Source organism: Acipenser ruthenus, unplaced genomic scaffold, assembly GCF_902713425.1.
Source record: "Acipenser ruthenus unplaced genomic scaffold, fAciRut3.2 maternal haplotype, whole genome shotgun sequence".
In the NCBI taxonomy this organism is placed as follows: Eukaryota; Metazoa; Chordata; class Actinopteri; order Acipenseriformes; family Acipenseridae; genus Acipenser; species Acipenser ruthenus.
Window position 1 is genome coordinate 1 of NW_026708753.1, and position 18,022 is coordinate 18,022.

The 18,022-nt window shown below is 40.2% G+C and overlaps 13 non-coding genes across 13 annotated transcripts; 9 read left to right on the plus strand and 4 right to left on the minus strand.

Annotated features, from left to right (window-relative positions):
• Nucleotides 1-1,742: 1,742 nt before the first annotated feature.
• On the plus strand, nucleotides 1,743-1,957 carry LOC131735796 (small nucleolar RNA U3). The gene has a single exon (XR_009327705.1). It is a non-coding gene; the product is annotated as a small nucleolar RNA U3 (small nucleolar RNA).
• Nucleotides 1,958-3,439: 1,482 nt separating this feature from the next.
• Nucleotides 3,440-3,513, plus strand: trnai-aau (transfer RNA isoleucine (anticodon AAU)). Its single transcript has one exon. It is a non-coding gene; the product is annotated as a tRNA-Ile (tRNA).
• Nucleotides 3,514-3,678: 165 nt separating this feature from the next.
• Nucleotides 3,679-3,760, minus strand: trnas-aga (transfer RNA serine (anticodon AGA)). The gene has a single exon. It is a non-coding gene; the product is annotated as a tRNA-Ser (tRNA).
• Nucleotides 3,761-5,461: 1,701 nt separating this feature from the next.
• LOC131735802 (small nucleolar RNA U3) lies at nucleotides 5,462-5,676 on the plus strand. Its single transcript, XR_009327711.1, has one exon. It is a non-coding gene; the product is annotated as a small nucleolar RNA U3 (small nucleolar RNA).
• Nucleotides 5,677-7,158: 1,482 nt separating this feature from the next.
• On the plus strand, nucleotides 7,159-7,232 carry trnai-aau (transfer RNA isoleucine (anticodon AAU)). Its single transcript has one exon. It is a non-coding gene; the product is annotated as a tRNA-Ile (tRNA).
• Nucleotides 7,233-7,397: 165 nt separating this feature from the next.
• trnas-aga (transfer RNA serine (anticodon AGA)) lies at nucleotides 7,398-7,479 on the minus strand. The gene has a single exon. It is a non-coding gene; the product is annotated as a tRNA-Ser (tRNA).
• A 1,701-nt stretch (nucleotides 7,480-9,180) lies between these two features.
• Nucleotides 9,181-9,395, plus strand: LOC131735803 (small nucleolar RNA U3). The gene has a single exon (XR_009327712.1). It is a non-coding gene; the product is annotated as a small nucleolar RNA U3 (small nucleolar RNA).
• Nucleotides 9,396-10,877: 1,482 nt separating this feature from the next.
• On the plus strand, nucleotides 10,878-10,951 carry trnai-aau (transfer RNA isoleucine (anticodon AAU)). Its single transcript has one exon. It is a non-coding gene; the product is annotated as a tRNA-Ile (tRNA).
• Nucleotides 10,952-11,116: 165 nt separating this feature from the next.
• Nucleotides 11,117-11,198, minus strand: trnas-aga (transfer RNA serine (anticodon AGA)). Its single transcript has one exon. It is a non-coding gene; the product is annotated as a tRNA-Ser (tRNA).
• A 1,701-nt stretch (nucleotides 11,199-12,899) lies between these two features.
• On the plus strand, nucleotides 12,900-13,114 carry LOC131735800 (small nucleolar RNA U3). The gene has a single exon (XR_009327709.1). It is a non-coding gene; the product is annotated as a small nucleolar RNA U3 (small nucleolar RNA).
• A 1,114-nt stretch (nucleotides 13,115-14,228) lies between these two features.
• On the plus strand, nucleotides 14,229-14,310 carry trnal-cag (transfer RNA leucine (anticodon CAG)). Its single transcript has one exon. It is a non-coding gene; the product is annotated as a tRNA-Leu (tRNA).
• Nucleotides 14,311-14,837: 527 nt separating this feature from the next.
• trnas-aga (transfer RNA serine (anticodon AGA)) lies at nucleotides 14,838-14,919 on the minus strand. The gene has a single exon. It is a non-coding gene; the product is annotated as a tRNA-Ser (tRNA).
• A 1,701-nt stretch (nucleotides 14,920-16,620) lies between these two features.
• Nucleotides 16,621-16,835, plus strand: LOC131735804 (small nucleolar RNA U3). The gene has a single exon (XR_009327713.1). It is a non-coding gene; the product is annotated as a small nucleolar RNA U3 (small nucleolar RNA).
• The last annotated feature ends 1,187 nt before the right edge of the window (nucleotides 16,836-18,022 follow it).

The window sequence follows — 18,022 nt, forward strand, 5'->3', positions numbered from 1 at the left end:
GGATTTCTAGTCCATCGCCTTAACCACTCGGCCACGACTACATGTTCTTACATTGGACTGTGAAATGATCCATATTATTGTCAAAAGAAGTAAAAGACACCCGCGGTAATGCTGCAGATGGCAGTATAGGCTAACATGAACCGAAGTCAAATGCCTTTGTTGAAACTCCATCGATTTATACAAGGCAAGCACACGTGGGAAATGTAAATACAATATCCTTTCTGTCAACGTTCATAATAATGAATACATCTTTATTTCAAAATACGTAACAATTTAAGTGATCTTTTCAAACCACCCATACACAAAAAACAAAGTAGATCTTGATTTCAACTGAAAAACTGACTTGCTTCATGGCTGCTGCCACAGCACTCAAGCACGTTGTGGCTAGCGTGAGCGGACTTAGCAGATAACAAGATCTACAAAATATCACATGCCAATAAAACATAACACAATTATGTTCGATTTTATAACAAAACCCCACCCCAGATGGGACTCGAACCCACTATCCCTGGCTTAGGAGGCCAGTGGCCTTAGCCATTAGGCCACTAGGGCTGACATGGGAAGCGCACATTTGGTAGTTCTAAAGAAAGTGGGAACAATAGTATCGTGGTTTCATAAATATCCAAGCCATCTTTGGTGTTCAAACAAAGCAGTTACATTGGGAAAGGGCCGTACTTATCAGTAAGTGTTTGAAATGCATGTGGGAAGATTTAAGATTGTGAAGAAGTTTTAATATGCTTCGTATTTGCGCATTGGTAACCTTACATAATTACGTTTTGATTAATGCCACTTCCTTACCTGACAGTAGTCAGGGTGACGATACAAGACCAAAGCCAATAAACCTGTTATTTTCCTGTCCTTTCATTACCATATTCTAGTGTGCTTGTTCAGAATATGCGTGAATCCTGAAAACGTCTTGCTAATATGTGAACAAAGCCAGCATTCACTTTATTGATCACCATGTGGAATAGCCGCTATTGGAACACACATGATTGTGTTAAAGATGTTAATAGACTTTCAATGTACACGTTTTAGAGCTGAACGTTTGTTGAGACAGTTCAAGCGCTGTAGCAGTGTTTACCTATTTCATGGATGTTTGCTTTTTCGTCTTACTCTGGAAAAAATAATAATAGCAATAGAAAAATGTAGGCAAAACAATTTTTGAGAACCGCATTTGGGTGAAAAATGAACAGTTTCAAAACACATTTGTAAACGCATTGGATTCTATTATGGTGTTTCCGAGCTGTTGAATGTTTCTTATTATATACAGGTTTACTGGCTTGACAGAAAGGCGATTGACAAAAAGAATGCCTCGTCCCTGCGTGGGCTTGAAACAGCAACGTTTTGGTTAAGCCGAACGCGCTCACCGATTACGTTGTTTTATTAGATAACACCCTCGGAGCCCAACAGAACACTGTATGCGTATAATTAAAATATTTACGGTTCAAATGGGAATCGTATTCATCAGATTTTAAGCACACGTTTGATAGACGTCACAGTGCAAAGGAGGAAGGCAGGCAATGCAAATGAGGCAACTGGCTCGTACTTTTTAAATCATACCAAAAAATTGAACCCAATTAAGCTTTTAACCGCCTGCAGTCTGGAATGAGTTTGAAATGTTATTGTAACAACTCACTGGGCTACAGCAATTGCATTATATGAAAGTGCTCCTGTTTATTTGTCACCGGCACAGCTACCGGTGCCACTCAGAGTTGGAGGGAGACGGTCGGCCACTTGCCCATAAAACAATACTTTCAGGGATCATTTCTATAGTGATTTGCTAGCGAAATGCGTTTTGAAAGTGTTTGGGCTCGCTACCCACGAGGAAGAGTGAGAGTGTTCGTTTTTGAGCGTGAAGAAGACAGCGAGTGTTGTTTTTGACCAACTGCTCGCTGTTATTGATGACCGCTCCAGTGTTCCTTAGGGGGCTGGAGGAAGCGGACACGTTCTGAGTGGGTGTCTTACCAAAACGTAAGAAAGATGAACTACAGTTGCAAAGCACTGCTGCTTTTTCGATGATTGATTAAAACTATCAAACTGACTGAAAACACGGATCGCATTAATTGCGATTGGTTTCATACCAATACGCTTACATAACAGATATTGGTTATAGACAATGTCATATACACAGAAATGAACACGGACAGTGTTTATTAAGGGCTGACTCATTGACATGTTCGAGAGATCTAGGTGTACTGGACAAATCTACTGGATTATTTTCCATGTCGTAATTGTGCCGCCTGTGATAATGCGTTTGCGTTTTACAAGCCATACAACGAAAAAAGAGTACAGTGTCTTACAAGTGATGACCTGTGCTTCAACGCATGTCATTTATTTGTTTTTTTGTCCTTGCCATTTGCAATATGTTGGTAAAACTACTAGACAGTGACGATTGCGCATTGATGAGCAAGCATAAAAGTTCAATTAGGAGAAAAGATATCCATTCACCACTAGCTAGACATTTCGTAGATGCCAAACATTCCATTTCAGATCTGAAATACCGCAGCATACAAAAAATATTTCAAGCTCGAGGACGTGATAATCTCGATCAAAAACTATTACAATGTGAATCCAAATGGATCTTCTATCTCCATATGGTACAACCCGAGGGATTAAATGAAGCGCTAGGATTATCCTGTTTTCTGTGATATAATGCGCAACCATACTTGTCTTTCATAAGATCTGAAAATAAATTATAGCGCTTTGAGATTATGTCTGTTATTAGCAGATTGTTTAGAAATGTACTCAAATATGTTACAACTGTTCTGTCTACGAAATATATCTGTAACATTTATGTAATGCCTTTGTGGTTTTTTGATGAAGTTCATTTGCTAACAGACTGTTCTGATTTTGATTCAAACCGTGAAGCGATCGCTCTGTTTGCAGTATATTTTCTTTCAGTAAGAGGAGTGTCCTTGTGATTCCATACAAAATGCGACAAAACCTGTCGCCCTCCTTAATATAAACAGAAAAAGAACAAGTACACGCACACGCCAGGTGATTTACTGCAGCGTCAGACATGGGAGGTTCAGCAGTGTGCTGCAGCGTTGTGCAAAGTCGTCGGTGTAAGTCAGGATGGCCGAGCGGTCTAAGGCGCTGTGGTCAGGTCGCAGTCTCCATGGAGGCGTGGGCTCGAACCCCACTTCTGACAACAGTTCTTGTTAATTTATTTCTAAAACGTCCACCGAATGCTTGGTAATTTTACATGTTTTTCTTTTTAGTATTCAAATCACAGCTTTTTAAATGAGAGAAAGTCACCGCAAGCCCGCACCTCGCCACTTTCTTCACACTGCTAAACTGCCTCATAAAGATGAGACCTCTAATTATGCCTTTCCAATACTTTGAATGTGTTATTGTTGAGTTTAACATAACATCTTGGTAATCATAATGTCCGCAGGCCTTGTTTTTCTCGGGTTTTATTAACGCGCTCCATGTGTGTGGCCGGTTAGCTCAGTTGGTTAGAGCGTGGTGCTAATAACGCCAAGGTCGCGGGTTCGATCCCCGTACGGGCCATGACTTTTCTTCTTTAAAGAAACCACAGCATTTGGAATGGTGCCAAAATGAACATTCTTTAACTAAATGAACCGGTGCGATATGAAGTAGAACCAGTAATATTTCAGATTCCTCATCTTTAAACATGTATTAGGAATGAACACATACAATTAAAAAGAAAGCTTACGTAGTCGGCAGGATTCGAACCTGCGCGGGGAAACCCCAATGGATTTCTAGTCCATCGCCTTAACCACTCGGCCACGACTACATGTTCTTACATTGGACTGTGAAATGATCCATATTATTGTCAAAAGAAGTAAAAGACACCCGCGGTAATGCTGCAGATGGCAGTATAGGCTAACATGAACCGAAGTCAAATGCCTTTGTTGAAACTCCATCGATTTATACAAGGCAAGCACACGTGGGAAATGTAAATACAATATCCTTTCTGTCAACGTTCATAATAATGAATACATCTTTATTTCAAAATACGTAACAATTTAAGTGATCTTTTCAAACCACCCATACACAAAAAACAAAGTAGATCTTGATTTCAACTGAAAAACTGACTTGCTTCATGGCTGCTGCCACAGCACTCAAGCACGTTGTGGCTAGCGTGAGCGGACTTAGCAGATAACAAGATCTACAAAATATCACATGCCAATAAAACATAACACAATTATGTTCGATTTTATAACAAAACCCCACCCCAGATGGGACTCGAACCCACTATCCCTGGCTTAGGAGGCCAGTGGCCTTAGCCATTAGGCCACTAGGGCTGACATGGGAAGCGCACATTTGGTAGTTCTAAAGAAAGTGGGAACAATAGTATCGTGGTTTCATAAATATCCAAGCCATCTTTGGTGTTCAAACAAAGCAGTTACATTGGGAAAGGGCCGTACTTATCAGTAAGTGTTTGAAATGCATGTGGGAAGATTTAAGATTGTGAAGAAGTTTTAATATGCTTCGTATTTGCGCATTGGTAACCTTACATAATTACGTTTTGATTAATGCCACTTCCTTACCTGACAGTAGTCAGGGTGACGATACAAGACCAAAGCCAATAAACCTGTTATTTTCCTGTCCTTTCATTACCATATTCTAGTGTGCTTGTTCAGAATATGCGTGAATCCTGAAAACGTCTTGCTAATATGTGAACAAAGCCAGCATTCACTTTATTGATCACCATGTGGAATAGCCGCTATTGGAACACACATGATTGTGTTAAAGATGTTAATAGACTTTCAATGTACACGTTTTAGAGCTGAACGTTTGTTGAGACAGTTCAAACGCTGTAGCAGTGTTTACCTATTTCATGGATGTTTGCTTTTTCGTCTTACTCTGGAAAAAATAATAATAGCAATAGAAAAATGTAGGCAAAACAATTTTTGAGAACCGCATTTGGGTGAAAAATGAACAGTTTCAAAACACATTTGTAAACGCATTGGATTCTATTATGGTGTTTCCGAGCTGTTGAATGTTTCTTATTATATACAGGTTTACTGGCTTGACAGAAAGGCGATTGACAAAAAGAATGCCTCGTCCCTGCGTGGGCTTGAAACAGCAACGTTTTGGTTAAGCCGAACGCGCTCACCGATTACGTTGTTTTATTAGATAACACCCTCGGAGCCCAACAGAACACTGTATGCGTATAATTAAAATATTTACGGTTCAAATGGGAATCGTATTCATCAGATTTTAAGCACACATTTGATAGACGTCACAGTGCAAAGGAGGAAGGCAGGCAATGCAAATGAGGCAACTGGCTCGTACTTTTTAAATCATACCAAAAAATTGAACCCAATTAAGCTTTTAACCGCCTGCAGTCTGGAATGAGTTTGAAATGTTATTGTAACAACTCACTGGGCTACAGCAATTGCATTATATGAAAGTGCTCCTGTTTATTTGTCACCGGCACAGCTACCGGTGCCACTCAGAGTTGGAGGGAGACGGTCGGCCACTTGCCCATAAAACAATACTTTCAGGGATCATTTCTATAGTGATTTGCTAGCGAAATGCGTTTTGAAAGTGTTTGGGCTCGCTACCCACGAGGAAGAGTGAGAGTGTTCGTTTTTGAGCGTGAAGAAGACAGCGAGTGTTGTTTTTGACCAACTGCTCGCTGTTATTGATGACCGCTCCAGTGTTCCTTAGGGGGCTGGAGGAAGCGGACACGTTCTGAGTGGGTGTCTTACCAAAACGTAAGAAAGATGAACTACAGTTGCAAAGCACTGCTGCTTTTTCGATGATTGATTAAAACTATCAAACTGACTGAAAACACGGATCGCATTAATTGCGATTGGTTTCATACCAATACGCTTACATAACAGATATTGGTTATAGACAATGTCATATACACAGAAATGAACACGGACAGTGTTTATTAAGGGCTGACTCATTGACATGTTCGAGAGATCTAGGTGTACTGGACAAATCTACTGGATTATTTTCCATGTCGTAATTGTGCCGCCTGTGATAATGCGTTTGCGTTTTACAAGCCATACAACGAAAAAAGAGTACAGTGTCTTACAAGTGATGACCTGTGCTTCAACGCATGTCATTTATTTGTTTTTTTGTCCTTGCCATTTGCAATATGTTGGTAAAACTACTAGACAGTGACGATTGCGCATTGATGAGCAAGCATAAAAGTTCAATTAGGAGAAAAGATATCCATTCACCACTAGCTAGACATTTCGTAGATGCCAAACATTCCATTTCAGATCTGAAATACCGCAGCATACAAAAAATATTTCAAGCTCGAGGACGTGATAATCTCGATCAAAAACTATTACAATGTGAATCCAAATGGATCTTCTATCTCCATATGGTACAACCCGAGGGATTAAATGAAGCGCTAGGATTATCCTGTTTTCTGTGATATAATGCGCAACCATACTTGTCTTTCATAAGATCTGAAAATAAATTATAGCGCTTTGAGATTATGTCTGTTATTAGCAGATTGTTTAGAAATGTACTCAAATATGTTACAACTGTTCTGTCTACGAAATATATCTGTAACATTTATGTAATGCCTTTGTGGTTTTTTGATGAAGTTCATTTGCTAACAGACTGTTCTGATTTTGATTCAAACCGTGAAGCGATCGCTCTGTTTGCAGTATATTTTCTTTCAGTAAGAGGAGTGTCCTTGTGATTCCATACAAAATGCGACAAAACCTGTCGCCCTCCTTAATATAAACAGAAAAAGAACAAGTACACGCACACGCCAGGTGATTTACTGCAGCGTCAGACATGGGAGGTTCAGCAGTGTGCTGCAGCGTTGTGCAAAGTCGTCGGTGTAAGTCAGGATGGCCGAGCGGTCTAAGGCGCTGTGGTCAGGTCGCAGTCTCCATGGAGGCGTGGGCTCGAACCCCACTTCTGACAACAGTTCTTGTTAATTTATTTCTAAAACGTCCACCGAATGCTTGGTAATTTTACATGTTTTTCTTTTTAGTATTCAAATCACAGCTTTTTAAATGAGAGAAAGTCACCGCAAGCCCGCACCTCGCCACTTTCTTCACACTGCTAAACTGCCTCATAAAGATGAGACCTCTAATTATGCCTTTCCAATACTTTGAATGTGTTATTGTTGAGTTTAACATAACATCTTGGTAATCATAATGTCCACAGGCCTTGTTTTTCTCGGGTTTTATTAACGCGCTCCATGTGTGTGGCCGGTTAGCTCAGTTGGTTAGAGCGTGGTGCTAATAACGCCAAGGTCGCGGGTTCGATCCCCGTACGGGCCATGACTTTTCTTCTTTAAAGAAACCACAGCATTTGGAATGGTGCCAAAATGAACATTCTTTAACAAAATGAACCGGTGCGATATGAAGTAGAACCAGTAATATTTCAAATTCCTCATCTTTAAACATGTATTAGGAATGAACACATACAATTAAAAAGAAAGCTTACGTAGTCGGCAGGATTCGAACCTGCGCGGGGAAACCCCAATGGATTTCTAGTCCATCGCCTTAACCACTCGGCCACGACTACATGTTCTTACATGGGACTGTGAAATGATCCATATTATTGTCAAAAGAAGTAAAAGACACCCGCGGTAATGCTGCAGATGGCAGTATAGGCTAACATGAACCGAAGTCAAATGCCTTTGTTGAAACTCCATCGATTTATACAAGGCAAGCACACGTGGGAAATGTAAATACAATATCCTTTCTGTCAACGTTCATAATAATGAATACATCTTTATTTCAAAATACGTAACAATTTAAGTGATCTTTTCAAACCACCCATACACAAAAAACAAAGTAGATCTTGATTTCAACTGAAAAACTGACTTGCTTCATGGCTGCTGCCACAGCACTCAAGCACGTTGTGGCTAGCGTGAGCGGACTTAGCAGATAACAAGATCTACAAAATATCACATGCCAATAAAACATAACACAATTATGTTCGATTTTATAACAAAACCCCACCCCAGATGGGACTCGAACCCACTATCCCTGGCTTAGGAGGCCAGTGGCCTTAGCCATTAGGCCACTAGGGCTGACATGGGAAGCGCACATTTGGTAGTTCTAAAGAAAGTGGGAACAATAGTATCGTGGTTTCATAAATATCCAAGCCATCTTTGGTGTTCAAACAAAGCAGTTACATTGGGAAAGGGCCGTACTTATCAGTAAGTGTTTGAAATGCATGTGGGAAGATTTAAGATTGTGAAGAAGTTTTAATATGCTTCGTATTTGCGCATTGGTAACCTTACATAATTACGTTTTGATTAATGCCACTTCCTTACCTGACAGTAGTCAGGGTGACGATACAAGACCAAAGCCAATAAACCTGTTATTTTCCTGTCCTTTCATTACCATATTCTAGTGTGCTTGTTCAGAATATGCGTGAATCCTGAAAACGTCTTGCTAATATGTGAACAAAGCCAGCATTCACTTTATTGATCACCATGTGGAATAGCCGCTATTGGAACACACATGATTGTGTTAAAGATGTTAATAGACTTTCAATGTACACGTTTTAGAGCTGAACGTTTGTTGAGACAGTTCAAGCGCTGTAGCAGTGTTTACCTATTTCATGGATGTTTGCTTTTTCGTCTTACTCTGGAAAAAATAATAATAGCAATAGAAAAATGTAGGCAAAACAATTTTTGAGAACCGCATTTGGGTGAAAAATGAACAGTTTCAAAACACATTTGTAAACGCATTGGATTCTATTATGGTGTTTCCGAGCTGTTGAATGTTTCTTATTATATACAGGTTTACTGGCTTGACAGAAAGGCGATTGACAAAAAGAATGCCTCGTCCCTGCGTGGGCTTGAAACAGCAACGTTTTGGTTAAGCCGAACGCGCTCACCGATTACGTTGTTTTATTAGATAACACCCTCGGAGCCCAACAGAACACTGTATGCGTATAATTAAAATATTTACGGTTCAAATGGGAATCGTATTCATCAGATTTTAAGCACACGTTTGATAGACGTCACAGTGCAAAGGAGGAAGGCAGGCAATGCAAATGAGGCAACTGGCTCGTACTTTTTAAATCATACCAAAAAATTGAACCCAATTAAGCTTTTAACCGCCTGCAGTCTGGAATGAGTTTGAAATGTTATTGTAACAACTCACTGGGCTACAGCAATTGCATTATATGAAAGTGCTCCTGTTTATTTGTCACCGGCACAGCTACCGGTGCCACTCAGAGTTGGAGGGAGACGGTCGGCCACTTGCCCATAAAACAATACTTTCAGGGATCATTTCTATAGTGATTTGCTAGCGAAATGCGTTTTGAAAGTGTTTGGGCTCGCTACCCACGAGGAAGAGTGAGAGTGTTCGTTTTTGAGCGTGAAGAAGACAGCGAGTGTTGTTTTTGACCAACTGCTCGCTGTTATTGATGACCGCTCCAGTGTTCCTTAGGGGGCTGGAGGAAGCGGACACGTTCTGAGTGGGTGTCTTACCAAAACGTAAGAAAGATGAACTACAGTTGCAAAGCACTGCTGCTTTTTCGATGATTGATTAAAACTATCAAACTGACTGAAAACACGGATCGCATTAATTGCGATTGGTTTCATACCAATACGCTTACATAACAGATATTGGTTATAGACAATGTCATATACACAGAAATGAACACGGACAGTGTTTATTAAGGGCTGACTCATTGACATGTTCGAGAGATCTAGGTGTACTGGACAAATCTACTGGATTATTTTCCATGTCGTAATTGTGCCGCCTGTGATAATGCGTTTGCGTTTTACAAGCCATACAACGAAAAAAGAGTACAGTGTCTTACAAGTGATGACCTGTGCTTCAACGCATGTCATTTATTTGTTTTTTTGTCCTTGCCATTTGCAATATGTTGGTAAAACTACTAGACAGTGACGATTGCGCATTGATGAGCAAGCATAAAAGTTCAATTAGGAGAAAAGATATCCATTCACCACTAGCTAGACATTTCGTAGATGCCAAACATTCCATTTCAGATCTGAAATACCGCAGCATACAAAAAATATTTCAAGCTCGAGGACGTGATAATCTCGATCAAAAACTATTACAATGTGAATCCAAATGGATCTTCTATCTCCATATGGTACAACCCGAGGGATTAAATGAAGCGCTAGGATTATCCTGTTTTCTGTGATATAATGCGCAACCATACTTGTCTTTCATAAGATCTGAAAATAAATTATAGCGCTTTGAGATTATGTCTGTTATTAGCAGATTGTTTAGAAATGTACTCAAATATGTTACAACTGTTCTGTCTACGAAATATATCTGTAACATTTATGTAATGCCTTTGTGGTTTTTTGATGAAGTTCATTTGCTAACAGACTGTTCTGATTTTGATTCAAACCGTGAAGCGATCGCTCTGTTTGCAGTATATTTTCTTTCAGTAAGAGGAGTGTCCTTGTGATTCCATACAAAATGCGACAAAACCTGTCGCCCTCCTTAATATAAACAGAAAAAGAACAAGTACACGCACACGCCAGGTGATTTACTGCAGCGTCAGACATGGGAGGTTCAGCAGTGTGCTGCAGCGTTGTGCAAAGTCGTCGGTGTAAGTCAGGATGGCCGAGCGGTCTAAGGCGCTGTGGTCAGGTCGCAGTCTCCATGGAGGCGTGGGCTCGAACCCCACTTCTGACAACAGTTCTTGTTAATTTATTTCTAAAACGTCCACCGAATGCTTGGTAATTTTACATGTTTTTCTTTTTAGTATTCAAATCACAGCTTTTTAAATGAGAGAAAGTCACCGCAAGCCCGCACCTCGCCACTTTCTTCACACTGCTAAACTGCCTCATAAAGATGAGACCTCTAATTATGCCTTTCCAATACTTTGAATGTGTTATTGTTGAGTTTAACATAACATCTTGGTAATCATAATGTCCGCAGGCCTTGTTTTTCTCGGGTTTTATTAACGCGCTCCATGTGTGTGGCCGGTTAGCTCAGTTGGTTAGAGCGTGGTGCTAATAACGCCAAGGTCGCGGGTTCGATCCCCGTACGGGCCATGACTTTTCTTCTTTAAAGAAACCACAGCATTTGGAATGGTGCCAAAATGAACATTCTTTAACTAAATGAACCGGTGCGATATGAAGTAGAACCAGTAATATTTCAGATTCCTCATCTTTAAACATGTATTAGGAATGAACACATACAATTAAAAAGAAAGCTTACGTAGTCGGCAGGATTCGAACCTGCGCGGGGAAACCCCAATGGATTTCTAGTCCATCGCCTTAACCACTCGGCCACGACTACATGTTCTTACATTGGACTGTGAAATGATCCATATTATTGTCAAAAGAAGTAAAAGACACCCGCGGTAATGCTGCAGATGGCAGTATAGGCTAACATGAACCGAAGTCAAATGCCTTTGTTGAAACTCCATCGATTTATACAAGGCAAGCACACGTGGGAAATGTAAATACAATATCCTTTCTGTCAACGTTCATAATAATGAATACATCTTTATTTCAAAATACGTAACAATTTAAGTGATCTTTTCAAACCACCCATACACAAAAAACAAAGTAGATCTTGATTTCAACTGAAAAACTGACTTGCTTCATGGCTGCTGCCACAGCACTCAAGCACGTTGTGGCTAGCGTGAGCGGACTTAGCAGATAACAAGATCTACAAAATATCACATGCCAATAAAACATAACACAATTATGTTCGATTTTATAACAAAACCCCACCCCAGATGGGACTCGAACCCACTATCCCTGGCTTAGGAGGCCAGTGGCCTTAGCCATTAGGCCACTAGGGCTGACATGGGAAGCGCACATTTGGTAGTTCTAAAGAAAGTGGGAACAATAGTATCGTGGTTTCATAAATATCCAAGCCATCTTTGGTGTTCAAACAAAGCAGTTACATTGGGAAAGGGCCGTACTTATCAGTAAGTGTTTGAAATGCATGTGGGAAGATTTAAGATTGTGAAGAAGTTTTAATATGCTTCGTATTTGCGCATTGGTAACCTTACATAATTACGTTTTGATTAATGCCACTTCCTTACCTGACAGTAGTCAGGGTGACGATACAAGACCAAAGCCAATAAACCTGTTATTTTCCTGTCCTTTCATTACCATATTCTAGTGTGCTTGTTCAGAATATGCGTGAATCCTGAAAACGTCTTGCTAATATGTGAACAAAGCCAGCATTCACTTTATTGATCACCATGTGGAATAGCCGCTATTGGAACACACATGATTGTGTTAAAGATGTTAATAGACTTTCAATGTACACGTTTTAGAGCTGAACGTTTGTTGAGACAGTTCAAGCGCTGTAGCAGTGTTTACCTATTTCATGGATGTTTGCTTTTTCGTCTTACTCTGGAAAAAATAATAATAGCAATAGAAAAATGTAGGCAAAACAATTTTTGAGAACCGCATTTGGGTGAAAAATGAACAGTTTCAAAACACATTTGTAAACGCATTGGATTCTATTATGGTGTTTCCGAGCTGTTGAATGTTTCTTATTATATACAGGTTTACTGGCTTGACAGAAAGGCGATTGACAAAAAGAATGCCTCGTCCCTGCGTGGGCCTGAAACAGCAACGTTTTGGTTAAGCCGAACGCGCTCACCGATTACGTTGTTTTATTAGATAACACCCTCGGAGCCCAACAGAACACTGTATGCGTATAATTAAAATATTTACGGTTAAAATGGGAATCGTATTCATCAGATTTTAAGCACACATTTGATAGACGTCACAGTGCAAAGGAGGAAGGCAGGCAATGCAAATGAGGCAACTGGCTCGTACTTTTTAAATCATACCAAAAAATTGAACCCAATTAAGCTTTTAACCGCCTGCAGTCTGGAATGAGTTTGAAATGTTATTGTAACAACTCACTGGGCTACAGCAATTGCATTATATGAAAGTGCTCCTGTTTATTTGTCACCGGCACAGCTACCGGTGCCACTCAGAGTTGGAGGGAGACGGTCGGCCACTTGCCCATAAAACAATACTTTCAGGGATCATTTCTATAGTGATTTGCTAGCGAAATGCGTTTTGAAAGTGTTTGGGCTCGCTACTCACGAGGAAGAGTGAGAGTGTTCGTTTTTGAGCGTGAAGAAGACAGCGAGTGTTGTTTTTGACCAACTGCTCGCTGTTATTGATGACCGCTCCAGTGTTCCTTAGGGGGCTGGAGGAAGCGGACACGTTCTGAGTGGGTATCTTACCAAAACGTAAGAAAGATGAACTACAGTTGCAAAGCACTGCTGCTTTCTCGATGATTGATTAAAACTATCAAACTGACTGAAAACACGGATCGCATTAATTGCGATTGGTTTCATACCAATACGCTTACATAACAGATATTGGTTATAGACAATGTCATATACACAGAAATGAACACGGACAGTGTTTATTAAGGGCTGACTCATTGACATGTTCGAGAGATCTAGGTGTACTGGACAAATCTACTGGATTTTTTTCCATGTCGTAATTGTGCCGCCTGTGATAATGCGTTTGCGTTTTACAAGCCATACAACGAAAAAAGAGTACAGTGTCTTTCAAGTGATGACCTGTGCTTCAACGCATGTCATTTATTTGTTTTTTTTATCCTTGCCATTTGCAATATGTTGGTAAAACTACTAGACAGTGACGATTGCGCATTGATGAGCAAGCATAAAAGTTCAATTAGGAGAAAAGATATCCATTCACCACTAGCTAGACATTTCGTAGATGCCAAACATTCCATTTCAGATCTGAAATACCGCAGCATACAAAAAAATATTTCAAGTTCGAGGACGTGATAATCTCGATCAAAAACTATTACAATGTGAATCCAAATGGATCTTCTATCTCCATATGGTACAACCCGAGGGATTAAATGAAGCGCTAGGATTATCCTGTTTTCTGTGATATAATGCGCAACCATACTTGTCTTTCATAAGATCTGAAAATAAATTATAGCGCTTTGAGATTATGTCTGTTATTAGCAGATTGTTTAGAAATGTACTCAAATATGTTACAACTGTTCTGTCTACGAAATATATCTGTAACATTTATGTAATGCCTTTGTGGTTTTTTGATGAAGTTCATTTGCTAACAGACTGTTCTGATTTTGATTCAAACCGTTAAGCGATCGCTCTGTTTGCAGTATATTTTCTTTCAGTAAGAGGAGTGTCCTTGTGATTCCATACAGAATGCGACAAAACCTGTCGCCCTCCTTAATATAAACAGAAAAAGAACAAGTACACGCACACGCCAGGTGATTTACTGCAGCGTCAGACATGGGAGGTTCAGCAGTGTGCTGCAGCGTTGTGCAAAGTCGTCGGTCTAAGTCAGGATGGCCGAGCGGTCTAAGGCGCTGTGGTCAGGTCGCAGTCTCCATGGAGGCGTGGGATCGAACCCCACTTCTGACAACTGTTCTTGTTAATTTATTTCTAAAACGTCCACTGAATGCTTGGTAATTTTACATGTTTTTCTTTTTAGTATTCAAATCACAGCTTTTTAAATGAGAGAAAGTCACCGCAAGCCCGCACCTCGCCACTTTCTTCACACTGCTAAACTGCCTCATAAAGATGAGACCTCTAATTATGCCTTTCCAATACTTTGAATGTGTTATTGTTGAGTTTAACATAACATCTTGGTAATCATAATGTCCGCAGGCCTTGTTTTTCTCGGGTTTTATTAACGCGATCCATGTGTGTGGCCGGTTAGCTCAGTTGGTTAGAGTGTGGTGCTAATAACGAAAAGGTCGCGGGTTCGATCCCCGTACGGGCCATGACTTTTCTTCTTTAAAGAAACCACAGCATTTGGAATGGTGCCAAAATGAACATTCTTTAACTAAATGAACCGGTGCGATATGAAGTAGAACCAGTAATATTTCAGATTCCTCATCTTTAAACATGTATTAGGAATGAACACATACAATTAAAAAGAAAGCTTACGTAGTCGGCAGGATTCGAACCTGCGCGGGGAAACCCCAATGGATTTCTAGTCCATCGCCTTAACCACTCGGCCACGACTACATGTTCTTACATTGGACTGTGAAATGATCCATATTATTGTCAAAAGAAGTAAAAGACACCCGCGGTAATGCTGCAGATGGCAGTATAGGCTAACATGAACCGAAGTCAAATGCCTTTGTTGAAACTCCATCGATTTATACAAGGCAAGCACACGTGGGAAATGTAAATACAATATCCTTTCTGTCAACGTTCATAATAATGAATACATCTTTATTTCAAAATACGTAACAATTTAAGTGATCTTTTCAAACCACCCATACACAAAAAACAAAGTAGATCTTGATTTCAACTGAAAAACTGACTTGCTTCATGGCTGCTGCCACAGCACTCAAGCACGTTGTGGCTAGCGTGAGCGGACTTAGCAGATAACAAGATCTACAAAATATCACATGCCAATAAAACATAACACAATTATGTTCGATTTTATAACAAAACCCCACCCCAGATGGGACTCGAACCCACTATCCCTGGCTTAGGAGGCCAGTGGCCTTAGCCATTAGGCCACTAGGGCTGACATGGGAAGCGCACATTTGGTAGTTCTAAAGAAAGTGGGAACAATAGTATCGTGGTTTCATAAATATCCAAGCCATCTTTGGTGTTCAAACAAAGCAGTTACATTGGGAAAGGGCCGTACTTATCAGTAAGTGTTTGAAATGCATGTGGGAAGATTTAAGATTGTGAAGAAGTTTTAATATGCTTCGTATTTGCGCATTGGTAACCTTACATAATTACGTTTTGATTAATGCCACTTCCTTACCTGACAGTAGTCAGGGTGACGATACAAGACCAAAGCCAATAAACCTGTTATTTTCCTGTCCTTTCATTACCATATTCTAGTGTGCTTGTTCAGAATATGCGTGAATCCTGAAAACGTCTTGCTAATATGTGAACAAAGCCAGCATTCACTTTATTGATCACCATGTGGAATAGCCGCTATTGGAACACACATGATTGTGTTAAAGATGTTAATAGACTTTCAATGTACACGTTTTAGAGCTGAACGTTTGTTGAGACAGTTCAAGCGCTGTAGCAGTGTTTACCTATTTCATGGATGTTTGCTTTTTCGTCTTACTCTGGAAAAAATAATAATAGCAATAGAAAAATGTAGGCAAAACAATTTTTGAGAACCGCATTTGGGTGAAAAATGAACAGTTTCAAAACACATTTGTAAACGCATTGGATTCTATTATGGTGTTTCCGAGCTGTTGAATGTTTCTTATTATATACAGGTTTACTGGCTTGACAGAAAGGCGATTGACAAAAAGAATGCCTCGTCCCTGCGTGGGCTTGAAACAGCAACGTTTTGGTTAAGCCGAACGCGCTCACCGATTACCTTGTTTTATTAGATAACACCCTCGGAGCCCAACAGAACACTGTATGCGTATAATTAAAATATTTACGGTTCAAATGGGAATCGTATTCATCAGATTTTAAGCACACGTTTGATAGACGTCACAGTGCAAAGGAGGAAGGCAGGCAATGCAAATGAGGCAACTGGCTCGTACTTTTTAAATCATACCAAAAAATTGAACCCAATTAAGCTTTTAACCGCCTGCAGTCTGGAATGAGTTTGAAATGTTATTGTAACAACTCACTGGGCTACAGCAATTGCATTATATGAAAGTGCTCCTGTTTATTTGTCACCGGCACAGCTACCGGTGCCACTCAGAGTTGGAGGGAGACGGTCGGCCACTTGCCCATAAAACAATACTTTCAGGGATCATTTCTATAGTGATTTGCTAGCGAAATGCGTTTTGAAAGTGTTTGGGCTCGCTACCCACGAGGAAGAGTGAGAGTGTTCGTTTTTGAGCGTGAAGAAGACAGCGAGTGTTGTTTTTGACCAACTGCTCGCTGTTATTGATGACCGCTCCAGTGTTCCTTAGGGGGCTGGAGGAAGCGGACACGTTCTGAGTGGGTGTCTTACCAAAACGTAAGAAAGATGAACTACAGTTGCAAAGCACTGCTGCTTTTTCGATGATTGATTAAAACTATCAAACTGACTGAAAACACGGATCGCATTAATTGCGATTGGTTTCATACCAATACGCTTACATAACAGATATTGGTTATAGACAATGTCATATACACAGAAATGAACACGGACAGTGTTTATTAAGGGCTGACTCATTGACATGTTCGAGAGATCTAGGTGTACTGGACAAATCTACTGGATTATTTTCCATGTCGTAATTGTGCCGCCTGTGATAATGCGTTTGCGTTTTACAAGCCATACAACGAAAAAAGAGTACAGTGTCTTACAAGTGATGACCTGTGCTTCAACGCATGTCATTTATTTGTTTTTTTGTCCTTGCCATTTGCAATATGTTGGTAAAACTACTAGACAGTGACGATTGCGCATTGATGAGCAAGCATAAAAGTTCAATTAGGAGAAAAGATATCCATTCACCACTAGCTAGACATTTCGTAGATGCCAAACATTCCATTTCAGATCTGAAATACCGCAGCATACAAAAAATATTTCAAGCTCGAGGACGTGATAATCTCGATCAAAAACTATTACAATGTGAATCCAAATGGATCTTCTATCTCCATATGGTACAACCCGAGGGATTAAATGAAGCGCTAGGATTATCCTGTTTTCTGTGATATAATGCGCAACCATACTTGTCTTTCATAAGATCTGAAAATAAATTATAGCGCTTTGAGATTATGTCTGTTATTAGCAGATTGTTTAGAAATGTACTCAAATATGTTACAACTGTTCTGTCTACGAAATATATCTGTAACATTTATGTAATGCCTTTGTGGTTTTTTGATGAAGTTCATTTGCTAACAGACTGTTCTGATTTTGATTCAAACCGTGAAGCGATCGCTCTGTTTGCAGTATATTTTCTTTCAGTAAGAGGAGTGTCCTTGTGATTCCATACAAAATGCGACAAAACCTGTCGCCCTCCTTAATATAAACAGAAAAAGAACAAGTACACGCACACGCCAGGTGATTTACTGCAGCGTCAGACATGGGAGGTTCAGCAGTGTGCTGCAGCGTTGTGCAAAGTCGTCGGTGTAAGTCAGGATGGCCGAGCGGTCTAAGGCGCTGTGGTCAGGTCGCAGTCTCCATGGAGGCGTGGGCTCGAACCCCACT